Below are 18,003 nucleotides of genomic sequence, written 5' to 3' on the forward strand. Positions count from 1 at the left end.
TATTCGTTAGCTAAAGGTGCATAGTTAGATTACCTACTTGGGCAGGTTTGGTATGATCAAATTTGAGAATTGCGATAAGTGCGGGCAAGGTTTAGTCTTCAAAAAATCGCTTAACGCACGCTTGCACTGAATAAACAGAATTACCTTTATAACTTAAAACTTACGCACCGTAAAAATAACATACTTTTTGATTTCGTTTTCTTTCAAATTGAGTTAAGTTTCACTGTATTCACGAAGTCTATCGAGAGGAATACAGTAAAAATATTATTTCCTTCGTATTTGGGTACCTATAGTTCCTCATTCACTGTAAATACCCGGAAAATACACAGAAACTGTAACTACAGCGGATGAAATAGATTTTTTATACTAATAAAAAATATTCGAATATTCGAAACCTGAGCGGCCGAATATTCGAATATCAAAACAGGTCGAATATTCGACAAATTCGAATATTCGAATATTCGAATTGCAAGCCCTACGTGCCATGCACGGACCGTCAAAAATTGTCGACGAGGATATTTTGCCGGTGCCGAAACGCTCCGTGCATGGCACGCAACGTTGCCAACGGTGCGTGCAGGCGGCGAAACGGTGAGCATTCGGGTTTTAACCGCTTATGGTGACCGTTTTAAGCCCGTTTTAAACTCGCTGCCATATTTCTTGCTCGCTCTTGCCGGTCTGATAACTATTCGCTTGCGCTTTCTGACGAGTCTTGCTCTTGCGAATAAAACGCGGGTACTAAGGGGATGAAACGCGGATGCTACGGCGATTATAGGCGGATGCTATGGTGATGATACGCGGTTCCTACGGGCACTAAACCCGTTATGTACGGATATGAAACAATGTGTACACGGTGCAGTGGGCATAGTAGTCCGTATCGCGTTAAATTCCGTGCCTGATACGTTCATAGCACGGTCATGGTATGATACGGTGTAGTGGGCAGAGACCTTAAGAGTCGCCAGTACCATAGAGTAATACATATAACTAAAAAAAGAGTGGTAACTCCACTCCATAAATCAGTTTTCTTGCCAAAACGCGAGTTATTTTGTAGGCGACATCTAGCGTCAAGTAGCGGAATTTATCAGTACTGCTAATTGACAATAGGGTTCTATATAAACATACTACAATCAAAAAGATACCTAAACAATACAGAAATATAAAACCCTGGATTACACCAGGAATTTTACGCTGTATACGAAATAGGGATAATATGCAAAAGCAGTTAAAAAGTGATCCTTACAACGAAATACTAAAAATAACATATAAAAGATATAGAAATAATTGTAATAAATTAATAAAAAAACTAAAACGTAATTACGAAAGAGAGCTATTAAGTAAATCTTCTAAAACCAATAAATTGCTGTGGAAAAATATAAAAAAAAATACATACACTAATAAAAATAATAGCACAAATTCTGAACTCCTTCATCTAAAATCAACTCCTACTGCTTCTGCTAATTACATCAATCGCTACTTCTCCAATATAGGAAAGCAGCTTGCGACAAATATTAAACCGGATAAAACTGTACAACAAACATACCTTCTAAACCTTCGGTCTCAACCAAACTCCTTTATACTGTCCCATACTGACCACGATGAAGTTCAATCCGTAATATCGAGCCTTAAGAACAATAGTGCACCAGGCTGGGATAATATCTCAAACAAATTTCTTAAGCTTGCAAAGCCAGTGGTGATCCCAATAATTACCCATTTAGTAAATATTTGTTTTGACAAAGGATTTTTTCCAGCTCCACTTAAACAATCCATCATTACACCAGTTTATAAAAATGGAGACAGAGACGATCTCAATAATTACAGACCCATATCTGTTTTACCAGCAATTTCGAAAATATTAGAGAAGTTATTGAATACCAGATTACTGAAGTACTTAAATAAATTCAACTTATTTTCCCCATCTCAATACGGCTTCAGACCTGGAAAATCTACTGAAGATGCTGTATCTGCTCTAACTTCACTGATAGTTGACCATCTTGACAATGGATCGAAATGTATGTCTGTGTATTTAGATATCAAAAAGGCCTTTGACACCGTCTCTGTCCCCATACTGTTACACAAGTTGGAAAGAATGGGGATAAGAGATATTTCGTTTCGTCTTCTCCAGGACTATTTAACAAATAGGAAACAGAGGGTGAAATTGGGTTACTCCAGTTGTACCAGTGAAGATAAAGACGTGACGTACGGTGTACCACAAGGATCTGTGCTTGGTCCAACACTATTCCTAATCTATATCAATGACTTGTGTGACTTAAAGATCCCTCACGCAGATATATTTTCGTATGCTGACGACACCGCCATCGTCTTCACTGGGACTTCATGGGAAGATGTTCAGAAATACACGGAGACTGGACTTGAAATTATTAATGAATGGCTTAATAACAATATCCTTACGTTAAATACTGCGAAAACAAATTATATATGTCATAGTATATACAGCAATACACAACCTGTTAATAGCTTTGACATTAAAATACATAGCTGTTGTAAGAATGTACTGAACTGCTCCCAGCAAACCTGTCCCACTATACTAAAAGTTGATAGCACCAAATATCTGGGTGTTTTTGTGGATCGGGGACTGTCTTGGTACCAACATCTCGAATATGTTATATTACGTTTACGAAAGCTTAATTGGATTTTTAAAAATTTAAGACACGTGGTGCCAAGAAGCGTTCCGGGTCTCAATGGCCACAGTAGAGACCTTTTGAAAGAAATCTACACATCGTTGGTTCAGTCTGTGTTAACCTATTGTTTGCCTGTTTGGGGTGGCGCTGCTAAGACTCGCTTTATAGACGTAGAGAGAGCTCAGCGTAGTCTTCTCAAAATCATGTACTTTAAGAGGATGTGGTTCTCAACTGATAAACTATATCAAATGTGTAAGTTGCTTACTGTTAGAAAACTATATATACTAACCTCTGTTCTGAGAAAGCATAAAACCACAACTTTTGATCGCAATCTTTTGACAAGACGAAGGAAAGATATTGCCATGCACCTACCTAAAACCAACACCACTTTTGCTAATAGGCAATATAATAAACGCTCTTCGCACCTATATAATATTTTAAACAAAGCACTAGATATATACCCAAAGCTACAATACGATGTAAAAAATAAGATAATAAATTGGTTAGAAGATAAAAATTACGATCAGGTGGAAGACTTGCTAGGAATGCTAGGATATGTAGCCTAGCCAAGACACACAAGCACACAGTCACACACACACACACACACACACACACACACATAATAATTAAGTATATAATACTAAATAAATTGTAAATTAGATATGGAAGAGCGGTGCCTCCCAGCACAGGTTATTTTGTAAATAACTTACAGGGAGACACCAGCCATTGTTAAAAATATGTAATGGTTTTTAATGAAATAAAGAATTTTGTATTTTTGTAATAGATGTCGCGGCGAACGAAAAGTCTAATTTCAACAATTCCCAGCTAATATTATAACCGGATTACTGGAACTGGAAGTCTATTTACAACTCCTTCTGCTTCGTCATTACATTTTTCGTCAGTAGCGACACTTGTGACATGGTGTCAAGTAGCGGTTCTGATAGTTCCACTACTTGACGTTAGATGTCGACTACGAAATAACTCGCATTTTGGTAAGAAAACTGATGTATGGAGTGAGTTACCACTCTTTATTTACTTATATTACTCTATGCCAGTTGCCAGTACAGAGCCGCCGCCATACAAACGCAGAACTACACTCATTTTATAACGATATGTAAAAAATCGTGAACCTTGGCATGAACATTCAAGTAACATATATCTATGCCTTATAAATAGTTATTTGTTTTACAAGGGAGCAAAGTTTTTGTTTAACCGCTCGCGTTAATATTGATACCCGAGCAAGTGAATGATTCCAAAATTGAACCACGAGCGTAGCGAGTGGTTCGAAAAATGGAATCTTGAGCGTTGTGTGGATTTCAAAGGACGAGGGTGAAACAAAATTTGCCCCCGAGTGAAACACAAAAGTTTTCACTACACCAACCCGAAGCAAATATTAATCAAACAAAATTGAACCAAATCAAAGCCAAATGAATGTTATTAAATATTTATCATCGAAAATCATCATTTAAAGTAAATTCTACCAGCAAACATAAGAAAACAACTCAAAATTTGCATTTGATTACTTTGCCTCACATGTGAATAAAATACAACTTTGCTATCAGTTTTTGAAGTGCAAAGTAAGCCTTTCTGAGCTGGTGTGGTGAAAAATTAGTTTTCATTGCTAGAAATTGTAGGTAATATTTATTCCTTCCTCGGAAAATCTGGTGCCGCCTGAACAGGCTGAGAACTGGACATGGCCGCTGCAATTCAGCCACACACAAAGGGATGGACGGCTTCCCCGCTTTGCGAATGCGGAGAGGAAAAGCAGACCACTTAGCATATCTTCCAACGCTGCCCACTCCACTCATACCCTGGGCACACCTCGGACACTGGCGATCAAATGTATGAATGAAACAAACGCGTTCCTACGCACACAGTCTAAGCTCGTGTAGGTGAACGCGTACCTTGCTTGTATGAGTGAGATAAGACGTGCTAGGGTTCCCGCCATTTCGTTGTCAAGTTCGATGACTTCAATGACTCAAAACCGTATTAGGAAAAAATAAGAATCGTATTATGCTGTAAGGTAGGTATCTAAGCTCGATTTATACAATAGTTTCCTATTTTGAGTCAGTATGAACGAAGTAGCAAAATTTTTGTAAGGAAATCAGGCCACTAAAATATTACGTATATAAGTTGAAAACATGATTTTTTGTTCATATAGATATTGTGTTGTTTTCAGTGTGATCCGATAGGTTTTGTAAATATTTGTTTAATATTTGAATATTTTACGTGGCCTCCGCTCTGCGCACCGCGTCGTCGTGTCCTTGCCAGCCGGTAACAGCACCTCTAGCACATCTTGCATCCGCGACTTAGACCGCGACTCGAGTCGACATTCCCGCGGCTGTCAAATCTGTCGATTTCCGTAGCACAACTTGAACCCGCGACTGCAACAGCCGCGTAGAGAACTCAAAGTCGCGGCGCGACTCATCAGTGTTGCCCGATGAAATCAAAGTCTAAACATAAATGCTATTTACATGTGACAACACTGAATCGGAAACAGGGTTGCGCTATTTCATTCGTTCTTTGGTGGTAAAAATCTAGTTTATTGTCGATGGTTAAGTTTTTCCTGTCAAAGTCAAGGAACTTTCAAATTTTGTCAACATTTAATTACGAGAAAAAATATGAAAAAAATGTAAGTAATAGAGCCTTATATACTAAATTTTGATAATATTCCTTAAAATATATATTGTTTATTAATTTCTGTTTAATAAACCTTTGAAATTAATGGATTTTTTATTATTGGTTTGGTTCTCATATTCCTGTTGTAAATTGTGTTTTTTTTTCAGAATAAGTCCAGCATTATCCTAGACACGATTGATATCCCAGCACCCAAAGGAAAATATTGTTAACAGGGATGTGCCAACGGGACCCGAAGTGGAGAGTCAGGAAAAGAAACACACTAGGCAAGCTTGTAGGTTTCAAACGCGGAACTGTCCCCGTTTCTAAAGTCACTAAGATGTGAGAAGCGCTTTAGCTTTAAGAACACCACCGAGGAAGTGAACTACACTCGCGTGCAAAAGTATTGCATCACTTTGCATTTTTTCGTCCGCACCCAATATATTTGTAAACTGGTTCATTTTGCTAAATTATTTTAATGTAATCATGTTCCTTGAAGTTTTAGCTTTACGAATACTAAAAAAACATGGAAATCGGCCCAGTATTTTTCAAATTATCGGCATTTTCCTGATTTGTGAGCGGTTTCACGTTATCACGCGCACGAGTTGCGCTACCCTTGACCCCTATAAAACGGGGGTTAGAGAAGGGGTTGTTATCAGTCACTTATCAGAAGTCGATCTTTACATATCTCCGCGTATTTTCCCGTGAAGAAGACCTGGAAAAATGGAAACCACTGAAGCTGAAGTCCGCCAAATCGTCCAGCCCCTGCAAGCGGGGCGTAGCCAATGTTCAGTAGCTGCCAAGCTGAATTTAAGCCAATCCACATTATGGCGTACCTATCTATAGTTCGTTTTTTTAGCATTAGAAATAAGGTAAACAATCTTGATGTGTCTTTTAATTGAAAAACACATTTTAAAAATAAGTTACGGCAAGTATGTAACAATTATGAATCTAATACGATCATTTATATTTTTCTGCTTTCATAAGCAAATATTGTGCCAATAATGGATGGCATGTGTGTGTACTGTGTAACGGTTTATGATTTGACAAATTGATATGAAAAGCTTATTTTATAGTCCTCGATGAAGTCACGACCATATTTAATTTTTTTGTTTACAAACCAATTTTCTTTCCAGGGTGATATTGTCTTACGCCGCATGTCGAAGAAAAAGGAAGAGAGAAAATACTTTTCAAGGGTAATAAAGAAGATTCTTACAATTTCTCTATTGTGGTTCTAGATGTTGATAATATATTAGATTTAATAATAAGAAGTCAAATATTGCAAGAATATATAAGGCAAAGCAATATACTATTAATTTAAATATTGTATTTTTTTTTCACTCCTGTATTTTTTACCTGAAATGAAACATAAATAAAGTAGGTAGGTACCTACAACTCCTAGAAGACATGATTAGCTCCCCAAGGCCCACTTCATACCTAATGCTGACAGCAACGTATCATAACATGATCGTATCAGGCCCTGTCAAACATGAAGTGAAACATCTAGAACGCGGGTATGATCTAGAGGAGTTTCAATATGGTAGACCATATGATAACCATACCTATGCTACGCAGACTATGACATGAGCGTAACGACTCCTTCAAAATATTGTTGGTCGGGTCGGTCCAGTCACGTCACGGTATGGTGTTGGCAGGGGACGGAATGGTTTAGTGGGTGATGACTGATAATATTTCATACAAAGCATGATTTTGAGCCGGACATGATCCTGTTACAGCCACGTATTACATCATTCTGTTACAGTACGATGCAGCGGGCACAGGCCACATGTAGGTATATGTTTTGTTGAAGTCGAGGAAGGTTCCAAACGGTACCTAAATAGTAAGAGATTGTTGAAATTAGACATCTAATCATGATCCTAAATACTACTACTAAGACTATGGCTTACTTAATAAGTTGGATAGTTTGTTTTGAACATTTGTACCTACCCACCTCATCGGCTTCGTTTATGTACAAGCAAGCGGGCTCCGTTGTTAGGTTGATGAAAGTTTTGTGTTTTGTGTCTTAGGATTACTTTTACAAACTTACGAACCTGAATTGAAATTTAAAAATTCCTACATATGTACCTATTTACTTAATTGAACCTACAAGCTAGCTGTTTGAAATTAAAGTTGCAAACATGATGGGTGTGTTGTGGTACTTGTAGGTATCACCGTGCATAATCGATATAAGAGTGCGTAAAGCGCATTTAGTGATTGTTCCATACTTCCTTATCCCTTAGGGCAATAAGTAATTATACAAATTATATTATTACATAATATATGAAACCTGTTTTTAAGTTATAATTATCATGAGTTCAGTTAAAAAAGTACAAGCAAACCACCCGCGAGAGCGAGTCGCGTTATAAAGTCGCGTAGACTTCGACTCGCGGATTGACATAAAGCCGAGAGAATATTTTGTCTCAAAATAGGCAGTTGTGCTACGGATTTTAGTTCAAAGTCGCGATCGTTGTCATTTTCTGACAGTGACACCTGATCGCGAGTTTGTCGCGGCTCTCGCGCGTGAGTTGTGCTGCCAACACGCGACAAGCCGCCAAGTCGCGCCGATCTGTCTCTTCTCGCGCCTGTCGCGGCCAGTTGTGCTAGAGGTGCTGTGAGGTAACCGAGAGCGGGTGGGCGGCACTTTCAACGGGAGGCAGGGAGTGTCCATACTGTACGCTAGTACTCTTAATTATACTGTGCCCTGGGCCTGCTGAGAACCTGAACACCGTGACACCTGACTTGGTTGCTTGGCTTGGCAACCTCAAGGCTACACACTCTGATTGCCCTTAATGTAGGTATATAATTGCCATACGATTAACTAATAATTAGAGTAAAGTGTGCAAGGCGCATGTTACTATGTAGTAAGTAGTCCCTGCTTACTACCAATGGCGGGCCATAAACTTATTTCCACTTCCGTAAAAAAAACGAGGCTTCTTACTTTTCCTGTAATCACAATAAAGTTTATAATTGCAGGTAATTCTACCTGTTTTGCAATCGGATACACAATTAATAGTCTATTAATTTAAGGCGCGGTTACTTTAAAGTCATCTATGATTGATTTGGTTTGCCAGAAAGCAATGGAGCGCAGTACTCTTGGTGCTAAACTGATCGATAGCATTAGAAACTCCAGCTCCTTGCGCTCCAAAACCAAAGTAGCAGTAACAGCCGCTAAACTTAAATGGGACTGGGGCGGACACATATCTATGCCGTAGCAAAGAGAATAGAGTTCATAGAGACGGATTGTCAAAGCAAAGAGAATTAGAAATAGAGAGTTACGTTCATGGTAAATTATGTAGCAACTGTACATTTACTGCCATGTTTCGACAGACTGTTAGAACGCCATTTGACTTTGATCCTTATTCTTTTATATGTGTTAACTTATTAAATATTAATATTAACGCCATCTACTCGACTATAGGCCAAAGGTATGGTGCAATCTTTTCGAGCGATAGCCCCATAACCTGCAGCCCACTCTCGAGTAGGCTGCAGACCTCGAAAGCGGCGTCTGGGCAGACCTCGAAAGAAATGGCGCCACGATTTTGACGTCTTTCGGAAATGGCCTAAAATTGCCATAAGAATAAGAATAAGAAGAATAAGAATATATTTATTTGAAAGAACCTTGTTTACAAATTGTTTACGTATCCTGTGGCCCCACACTAGGCAAGCCTGTAACGTGGCAGCCGACTTCGCAGTTCGTAGGCTAAGGTTAAGAAAAACTAAAAGTAATCTAATAGGTGGTTAATGTAATTATGAAATTCAAATAAAGAAAAAGGAATGAGAAAGTGTGCGTGTGCGTGTATGTGTGTGTGTGTGTGTGTGTGTGTGTGTGTGTGTGTGTGTGTGTGTGTGTGTGTGTGTGTGTGTGTGTGTGTGCGTGTGTGTGCGCGAGTGTGTGTAAGGCTACAGAGAATGTTATAAGTGATTAGGTGATGACCTTCAACAACATCTCAGTTTGATTGTAGTTAAGACCTTTCAACCAGTTCTTAATTAAGAATTTTGCTTCAAGACGAGACTTTTCAGATATGTTGCATGCTTTTACTACTGTATTGTAAATATACGGATGCAGGAAGACAGATGGAGGCCTTTGCATAGCAGTGGGACACAATAGACTAACAATTAAAATAATAAATAATCTTTGATTCAACGGTAAATTATGAATATGGAAGGTAGGATGTGTTATCATAATTTTCATATATTATTTCATTTATTTTTTAAATGAAAAAATTTAAATGAACTCACTGAATAAAACCAAAGATTAGTAAATATTCAAGACGGATAACCTCTATACAACACCGCTTTCCCCACGTGACTCATCATTACCTATAAGGTATTTTAGCTTGGGCAAAAATGCTTTCCTATGTCTGGATGTTTTCAATCGCAGGTTGCATTTCTCCATTGATTCTCGTAAAATTTTGTGAGCAAATTTGAAAGTTAGATATAATTTTTCTTTCGTTTTTCACGTGTTTAAGACTCATAAAGTTTAAATTCGATTACTCGCGAAGTCCCCGCGCAATCCTGACAAAGGACAAGAAATCCTATAATGTCATGGGAAAACCTGACGTATCGCAACCCTAGTTAAATACTAGTTCACTAACACCTTATAAAACAAAGTCCCCTGCCGCGTGTCTGTCTGTATGTTCGCGATGAACTCAAAACCTACAACGGATTTTCATGCGATTTTCACCTATCCATAATAGAGTGATTCTTAAGGAAGGTCAAGGTGTTTAATTTGTGAAGGTTTTGTGTAACCCGTGCGATGCCGGGGCGGGTCGCTATTAGTATAATAATATATGAGAACGACCGGCTTTGAAGTTAATGAGTTAGAGAAATATACAGCGCGAGGTCTCTGCTCGAGGCAAACTACAAGTTATATAGTGCTACATGAAATAGTAGAAATTAAATAAAATGGAACTAAAGGCGAAACATAGTGTCAACACCAGTACACGCACCATGAGTCACTGACAGCGTCAAAACTGACATATACGATAACGCCTACGTTACTTTCTATACCGCACGCACTAATATGCGAGTACGAGCGAGATGCAGAAAGTAAGTTATGCCAGTGCCAAACTGGTGGTAGCCAGGCAAATGACTTGTTACAGCAATCACATTATATTGAGATTCTTGTAAACATTATTTTTATTCTAGAACAGTCACCTGCAATAATATGTTACTCTATGAAGGCCGCAAAAATATGTGACACGCTCTTATGGCTCTACAACACATATTATTGCAGGTTACTGAACAAAAGTAGTTATTTTTCGAAGAAAAATAGCAAGCATCAAAATAAATAAAACAAAACGTAGTTAAGCTCGGAAGATAACATTAAGCGTGTTTTAAAGGCGGTTGGCCATAAATTCAAGTTGGTAGATTATGATCTGATCGAAATATGTTTATGAATGACTTGCTAAAATGACGGGTAAGTGTCTCTGTATATAACTTGATATTGATTACTCATCAAGGCATCGATGTACAATTATTGATCACATAAAGTCAGTCCGTGAAAAGTCTGCAGCGGATTTGATAGCCCACGCAGTGCACGTGTTATTTTAAACGTCAAACTTCTATGAAATTATGACGTATAAATGACACTTGCACTGCGTGGGCTATCAAATCCGCTGCAGACTTTTCTTGGTCCGACTCTACGTAGTATTATGGTCTAATTTATCTAATACTGTAAAGTTTTGAGGTTACTTGAAAATATCCGTTATATCTGTCAACAGTGTCAACGTCAAACAACAAACTTAAAGGACGTACTTATACGGCAGAAGGAGATGGATGTTATACCTCAGTTGCGCCCTCAATTTTCTAGAATTTCTTGCCGGTTCGTAAGTTCACTTATTGTAAGACCAATGAGGTCAATATAAATCCGTCTGCGGGAAATGCCATACACGAGCGTATTTTTTTACAAGCTTTTTTGCAATGTATGTATGTTCGGGGCAAATCATGCAAACTTAATTAGATCCACTTACCATTATTCGATTGAGCTGAAACTTCACATAACATATGTAAGTTGGGTGACAATGCAATATTATGGTACCATTCATCTGATTCTGGCCACAGGAACTCTGTGATAAAACAACGAAAATCAGTTGTGTTTTGGGTTCGTTAGAATTGTGTCGATGAGTATTAGTTGCCTGTTGAAAGACAAGTACAGTCAGCGATAAAAACAACGAATTTTTTGACAAAAAACTTAGTTCAACCTTACGACGAAGAACCCACGTCGCGGCGTGGCACCGCTGCGCCGCGCGACACAGCAGTGGCGCGGCCGCAACTTTGGTTCTTCGCCAACTTATAGAGCACCAGATGCTTTTGACTGCTGAAACTAAAGGCAATCACTAGGTACTTATCGGTGAAGTTAACAATAGTGCACTGTTGTTTGAAATACAATGCTTATGTACGGAATCTCCTTCAGAGAACTTTTCTAACGAACTTTCAAACTTCCAAAGGAACCTTTCTCGAAATGAGAATTAAAAAAACTTACAGTTTTATAAGACAATTTATCCAGAGTCTAAGGTTATCCCAGTTTTTACCAGTCACTATTACTAAAATTACCGGTAATTTCACTGGTAGTACCTGGCCTTAAGCGATTACTACCTTATTCATTATAGATGGCGTGAGTCGGTCAGTAATTCACTACCAGCGAGTCAAGGCTGTGCAACAATGTTGCTGAGCGTTGCACCCGACACGTGGTTTGATGCAACAGGTATGGAAAGTATTTCCAACGGGTCGAGTGATCGCACAGAATAAGTAATACCTAAGTAGTAAGTAGTTACTTTTTAGGGTTCCGTACCCAAAGGGTAAAACGGGACCCTATTACTAAGACTTGGCTGTCCGTCCGTCCGTCCGTCCGTCTGTCACCAGGCTGTATCTCACGAACCGTGATAGCTAGACAGTTGAAATTTTCACAGATGATGTATTTCTGTTGCCGCTATAACAACAAATACTAAAAACATAATAAAATAAAGATTTAAATGGGGCTCCCATACAACAAACGTGATTTTTGACCAAAGTTAAGCAACGTCGGGAGTGGTCAGTACTTGGATGGGTGACCGTTTTTTTTTGCTTTATTTTTTTGTTTTTTTTTTTTTTTTGCATTATGGTACGGAACCCTTCGTGCGCGAGTCCGACTCGCACTTGCCCGGTTTTTTCTACTCGTTGAATTAATACTTCGTATATTATAATAGCACTTTTCACTATGGGCTAGACTTAAATATAATTACTTTTCAATCTTCAACTTTCTTAGACCAAACACGGTACTTGACGGATCATTCAAAATACCGGTGTTTTGTATGAAGGCTTTACTATTTCTTGGTAAATTTAGTTTCCTAGTTACCTTTACCAAATACATTGTGATAAAATATTATGTAAATTACGTACGTCTAGTTTTTAGTCTTTAAACTTTTTCTTGTAACTCGTTCCGCAGTTATATTAGACCAAAATATATTCAAACACACAACGACTGCCCTAAGCAATGCACTCACATTGTTGCCCATACAGACATGTCGTGAGACGACACTAAAATGTTACTATATGGCATGTCAGCCCTCTGCCTCCGTGTTATCTGAGAATGTGACCTTGAGATTCCCCAGCAAGTTCGGTTCTCCATACAGACGTAGTTACCTACGCTCTCATTTTAAAACGACTAGCTAGATTGCTCCAAAACTTTGTACTTACAATAGTTACAATAGGATAAGGTATATCTAGTTCTGTAATTAGTTTATGTAGCTTCAGATACCATAGTTAAAAATACAGCGAATATAAGTTTTTCAAACAAAACTTGTTTTTGCTCTTTTGTTTTATAAACTGGAGCTAAGTATATAAGTATCAAGTCTGAATATGAACCGTTAATGATTGCCTCGTTGGCTACGCAAGTACGCACCCTGTTTACATATTGATAAATGATTGGTGTTTGGTCCGAGTTCATACATAGCCACTTTACGTTTAGGGCCTGTTTACACATTGATTAATGTTGTGAAAGTGAGACGTCATGCCTTTGTTAAGTTAATAATTGCAAGTCGCTAGTTCCTTCTTGAGAGGTGTGGAATAAAGAGTACAGTACGGTTACCATCAGTTTGTCACTGACATAAACGCCGTCGAGAACGTAATTTACTTTCTATACATCCCGTTTGCACTAATATGCGAGTGCGAGCGAGATGTATAGAAAGTAAATTACGTTCTCGACGGCGTTTATGTCAGTGACAAACTGATGGTAACCGTACAGGTGTCACGTGTCACCTTTTTCCGGGTTAGAGTAAATAAATTAAATCGTTATCGTATATTTAGATAGAAAAAGCAGCTGACTATAGAGATTATACCAGTCAATCGGCCGCCATATTGGCAAAACAACATAATCGCTACAGCTACACAGTAACAGTTAATAGACCTATGCGTCTCGTTTGACTGGACACGAGATTAATGTTTCTATTGGTAATTTAGTGCCTAGGGACGTCAGATAATAGCCGCTGTCGTTTCGATTATACACCGTGTTTTTATTGAATTCCGTTAACTTCGGGGTATGGTTAAGTACGTTTAAGAGAACTAAATGGCATAGTTAATTAAAAAAAAAATTGTCTTAAGAAAAAAAGTTTAAAAAGTAATTAAATGTCGCATATAACGTTGTTGTAACACGGGCATGACATTTAACTTAACCAAACAATTGAAATCTGTGACATATCAATGTCTTTTTGAACATCGATCGACCGAGATTGTACCTACTTAAGTTTAGTAGCAAATGTATGAACTTATTCTAAACACTAATCAATATGTAAACCGGCCCTAAGGCAAGTGTACACGCTTGTAGAGGCCTTATAGGAAAAAATAAATTATTGATTATCTCCGAAATGGAGTTCATTAGAATATCAGTGTCTTTGAGAAAGTTACTTGATTTAAGCTCAGGAATGCACCCTGAAAATTAACGGAAATAAAAAAAACACGGTGTATATAGCATTCCTATGCTCATGAAGCTTTACAGTGGTCACGTTTTTTTTATTTGTAGTCTGCCTCTTTCGCACTCATGAAATGCTGATGGCTTCCCTTTTTGTTCTGTGACTGACTGAAAATGTAGCAAGACACGTTCGTACGTCCGCGAAAATACGATGGAAAATAATTAATTATGCACCTCATCTGTACACACATGTAATAAGCAACAGTGTAATTGCAGTCTTAACTGTCTTTTAATGTCACAGCGATTGATCTTTCTTACGGCGATTACGATATAATCGCTACAATCAACCGTGAGATAGAGATGACTGAAAGACAATGTTCGTACTAGGGCTTGCATTCCGGAATTCCGGAATTTAAAATTCCGGAATGTCGGACAAATTTTCCGATATTACAATTCCGGAATTGATACCACTGAATATCGAAAATTCTACTAAGTACTATAATAAAACGAACAGAATCGGTTTCGTAAAATTTACAAGCAAAACGTATAAAAAACTTTATCTCTCTTTGTATAAAAAAAAACATTCGTCACTTTTAAGACGGAAGGGGACGACCGCTTCTTACAAACATAGTCTCCATTTTCCTCTCTAGATATTGACATTACGAAGAGTAATAATGTATCGGAATGACAGATGCTACGAAAACTCACCTGACTATTGTCGTGGGTAGTTATTATTTGTACATGATATTATTTGTACCGCATTCATGTGAAATAAACAGTTGCTGTTTTATACTGACGTGTTTCATTACATGGTGGCAACGGTGTTAGTTATTTTAAATAATTTTGTGGTGCTACGATTACAAATAAGTTGAAGTGCAGTGCCCAAACACCGGACAACTACAGATAACAAAGTTCTTTTGTGTAAGACAGTGTTATTGGCGTAGTTAAAAGATGGAACACGCCAGACCACCACCTGAGTTAAACATGGAGGGCGGTCCCGTTACGCGGGCCGATGCGTGGAAAAGGTGGAAACAGCAATTCCTACTTTTTGTGAAGGCCTCCGGTGTGAGCAGCGAGTCCGCCGCAGTACAAGCCAGCCTGCTTGTTAATCTGATCGGTTCAGAGGGTTTCGATGTGTTTCAAACATTTACATTTGACGCCGACTCGGAAAAAGACGACGTGCAAGCCATAATTAAAAAGTTTGACGGGTATTTCGGCGCCAAAGTAAACACAACGCTAATGAGGTATAAATTCTTTACACGTAACCAGGAGGAAGGCGAATCGATTCAGGCATATGTGACAGCGCTGAGGCTGTTAAGTAAGAACTGCAATTTCGGTACGCTGGGAGACGATTTTCTTAAGGATCGCATCGTGTGTGGCGTTCGGAACGTCACCGTACGAGACAGGCTTCTTCGCTGTGAAGACTTAGATTTAGACAAAGCTATGAAGATGTGTCAAGCCGAGGAAGCTTCTAAGGAAAGCGGTAAACAATTAAGTGTCGCGAGTGAGGGTTCCAGTAGTGCACAGGTACATGTAGTGGAGCGGCGACGGGCGCGCGGCGGCGCTCGGGTCGCTCGGCGCGGCGGCGGCGGCGGCGGCGGCGCGCTCGCCGAGCGGCGCGCGCGCGGCGGCGGCGGGCGCGCGGGGCCCGGCCCGGCGGCGGCGCAGCGCCAGTGCGCCGGCTGCGGCGGGACGCGCTGCGCCAACCAAGATTGCCCGGCACAGTATGTAACATGTTTTTCTTGTGGTCACCGTGGACATTTTGCTCGTATGTGTAGATCTAGGTTCATCAGCGATGACAATGGGGTGAAACGAGTGTATGAAATAGAAAAACATGGTTCCGTGACTAGCGATTCCGATGAACCTGAACCATTTTATATAGACATGGTTTCGTCTTCGAGTGGTAGAGGGCGTTGGACGGAAACTCTGTTTTGTGAACACGGTTCTGAACAATTTAAACTCGACTCGGGAGCAGATTTTAATGTTATATCTTTTGATAAATTTATATCACTAGGTTTCGATGAAAGTATGTTAAAAATACCGAAAATAAATCTTGAATCGTTTACTAAACATAAAATTCCTATAAAAGGTGAGTGTAACTTAATATGGTGGTATAAGAAAAAAAGTTATAACTTGCCGTTTGCGATTGCCGATATGGATGTTGGAAGCGTGTTGGGACGAGAGACATGTGAAGATATGGGCTTAGTAAAAAGAATTAATGCCATACAACTAGATGATTATTCTGATCTATTCACGGGTTTAGGGTGCCTGCCAGGTAAATACCATATCGTTGTAGATAAGTCGGTCCCGCCGGTCATAAGCGCTACTAGGAAGATTCCGTTAGGCCTGAGAGATCGACTGTATGATGAGCTCAAAAACATGGAAAAGATGGGAGTAATCAGGAGAGTGACGCATCCTACTCAATGGGTGCATCCCCTAGTTTTAGTTGCCAAAAAAAACGGCGGCATACGCATATGTCTTGATCCGCGCGAGCTAAACGTGGCGGTGCGACGCGCGCACTACCAGCTGCCCTCGCTCACCGAGCTGGCCACGCGCTTGCGCGGCGCCACCTGCTTCTCGGTGCTGGATGCCAACTCGGGCTTCTGGGTCGTACAGCTAGACGACGAGAGCGCCGACCTGTGTACGTTCGCCACGCCATTCGGTAGATGGCAGTTTTTGCGCTTACCTTTTGGTATTAATTGTGCTAGTGAGGTGTTTCATGGTAAGATGCGGCAACTTCTAGAAGATTTAGAGGGAGTAGACAGCTTTATCGATGACATTATCGTATGGGGAAAAACTAGGCGCGAGCATGACGAGAGACTAGGCGCGCTTCTGAATAGAGCTAAAGAGATTAATCTTAAATTTAATAAACAAAAATGCAAAATAGGGGTACAGTCAGTAACATATTTAGGGCATATTTTCGACGCAAACGGAATGCGGCCTGACGATAATAAGGTTAGGGCAATAAAAGAGATGCCGACGCCACACGACAGGAAAAGTTTGGAAAGGTTTTTGGGGGCAGTGAATTATCTATCTAAATTCATACCAAACCATTCGCAACGTGCGGCGCCGTTGACAAATTTGTTAAAAAAAGATAATGACTGGCGATGGGAGCAGAACGAGCAAAAGGCATTCGAAGACTTAAAAGAAGTCGTGTGTGGGGCAGGGGTATTGGCTTTGTACGATGTGGAAGCGCCGGTGCTGCTATCGGTTGACGCGTCGCGCGACGCCCTGGGCGCTGTGATCATGCAGGGCGGGCGGCCAGTGGAGTTTGCTTCGCGTACGCTAACCGACGCGCAGCGCCGTTACGCACAGGTGGAGAAGGAGCTTTTGGCGATAGTGTTTGCATGCGAGCGCTTTCACCAGTACATTTTCGGTAAGGAAAGGGTAGTCGTAGAATCGGACCATAAACCCCTAGAGAGTATTTTTAAAAAGCCGCTAATGTCTGTCCCAGCACGCTTGCAGCGCATGTTGCTGCGATTACAACACTATGACTTGCATGTCACTTATAAACCAGGAAAATACATGTATATTCCAGATACCTTGTCTCGTGCCTCGCTGCCGGATCTTTACAGTGACGATGTGCATAAAAACAATATATGTCAAGTAAAATTACTCGTGGGTAATTTACCAATGTCAAATAACAAACTTTCATACATTAAAAAAGAAACCAAACGCGACACAGATTTTTTAAAATTAAGCGAGTACATAAATAAAGGTTGGCCAGATCACAAATCTGAGGTTGAGAGCGAATTAAAATTGTACTGGTCATTTAGAGAAGAGCTATTTATAGTGGATGGAGTAATATTTAAAAACAACTTAGTATTAGTACCGCGAGCGCTAAGAGCAGATATGCTCGAAACT

At 39.6% G+C, this 18,003-nt stretch overlaps 1 protein-coding gene and 2 long non-coding RNA genes across 4 annotated transcripts in view; 2 read left to right on the forward strand and 1 right to left on the reverse strand.

Annotated features, from left to right (window-relative positions):
• LOC134799128 (protein doublesex) overlaps positions 1 to 18,003 on the reverse strand; it is a 330,707-nt gene that overhangs the window by 115,293 nt on the left and 197,411 nt on the right. The gene's annotated exons all lie outside the window — the stretch shown is intronic.
• The window catches only part of LOC134799164 (uncharacterized), a 313,576-nt gene that overhangs the window by 11,062 nt on the left and 284,511 nt on the right, over positions 1 to 18,003 (forward strand). The gene's annotated exons all lie outside the window — the stretch shown is intronic.
• Positions 4,923 to 6,459, forward strand: LOC134799253 (uncharacterized). Its single transcript, XR_010145373.1, has 3 exons — positions 4,923 to 5,268; positions 5,423 to 5,547; positions 6,389 to 6,459. It is a non-coding gene; the product is annotated as an uncharacterized LOC134799253 (long non-coding RNA).

This window comes from Cydia splendana, chromosome 18, assembly GCF_910591565.1.
Source record: "Cydia splendana chromosome 18, ilCydSple1.2, whole genome shotgun sequence".
Taxonomy (NCBI): Eukaryota; Metazoa; Arthropoda; class Insecta; order Lepidoptera; family Tortricidae; genus Cydia; species Cydia splendana.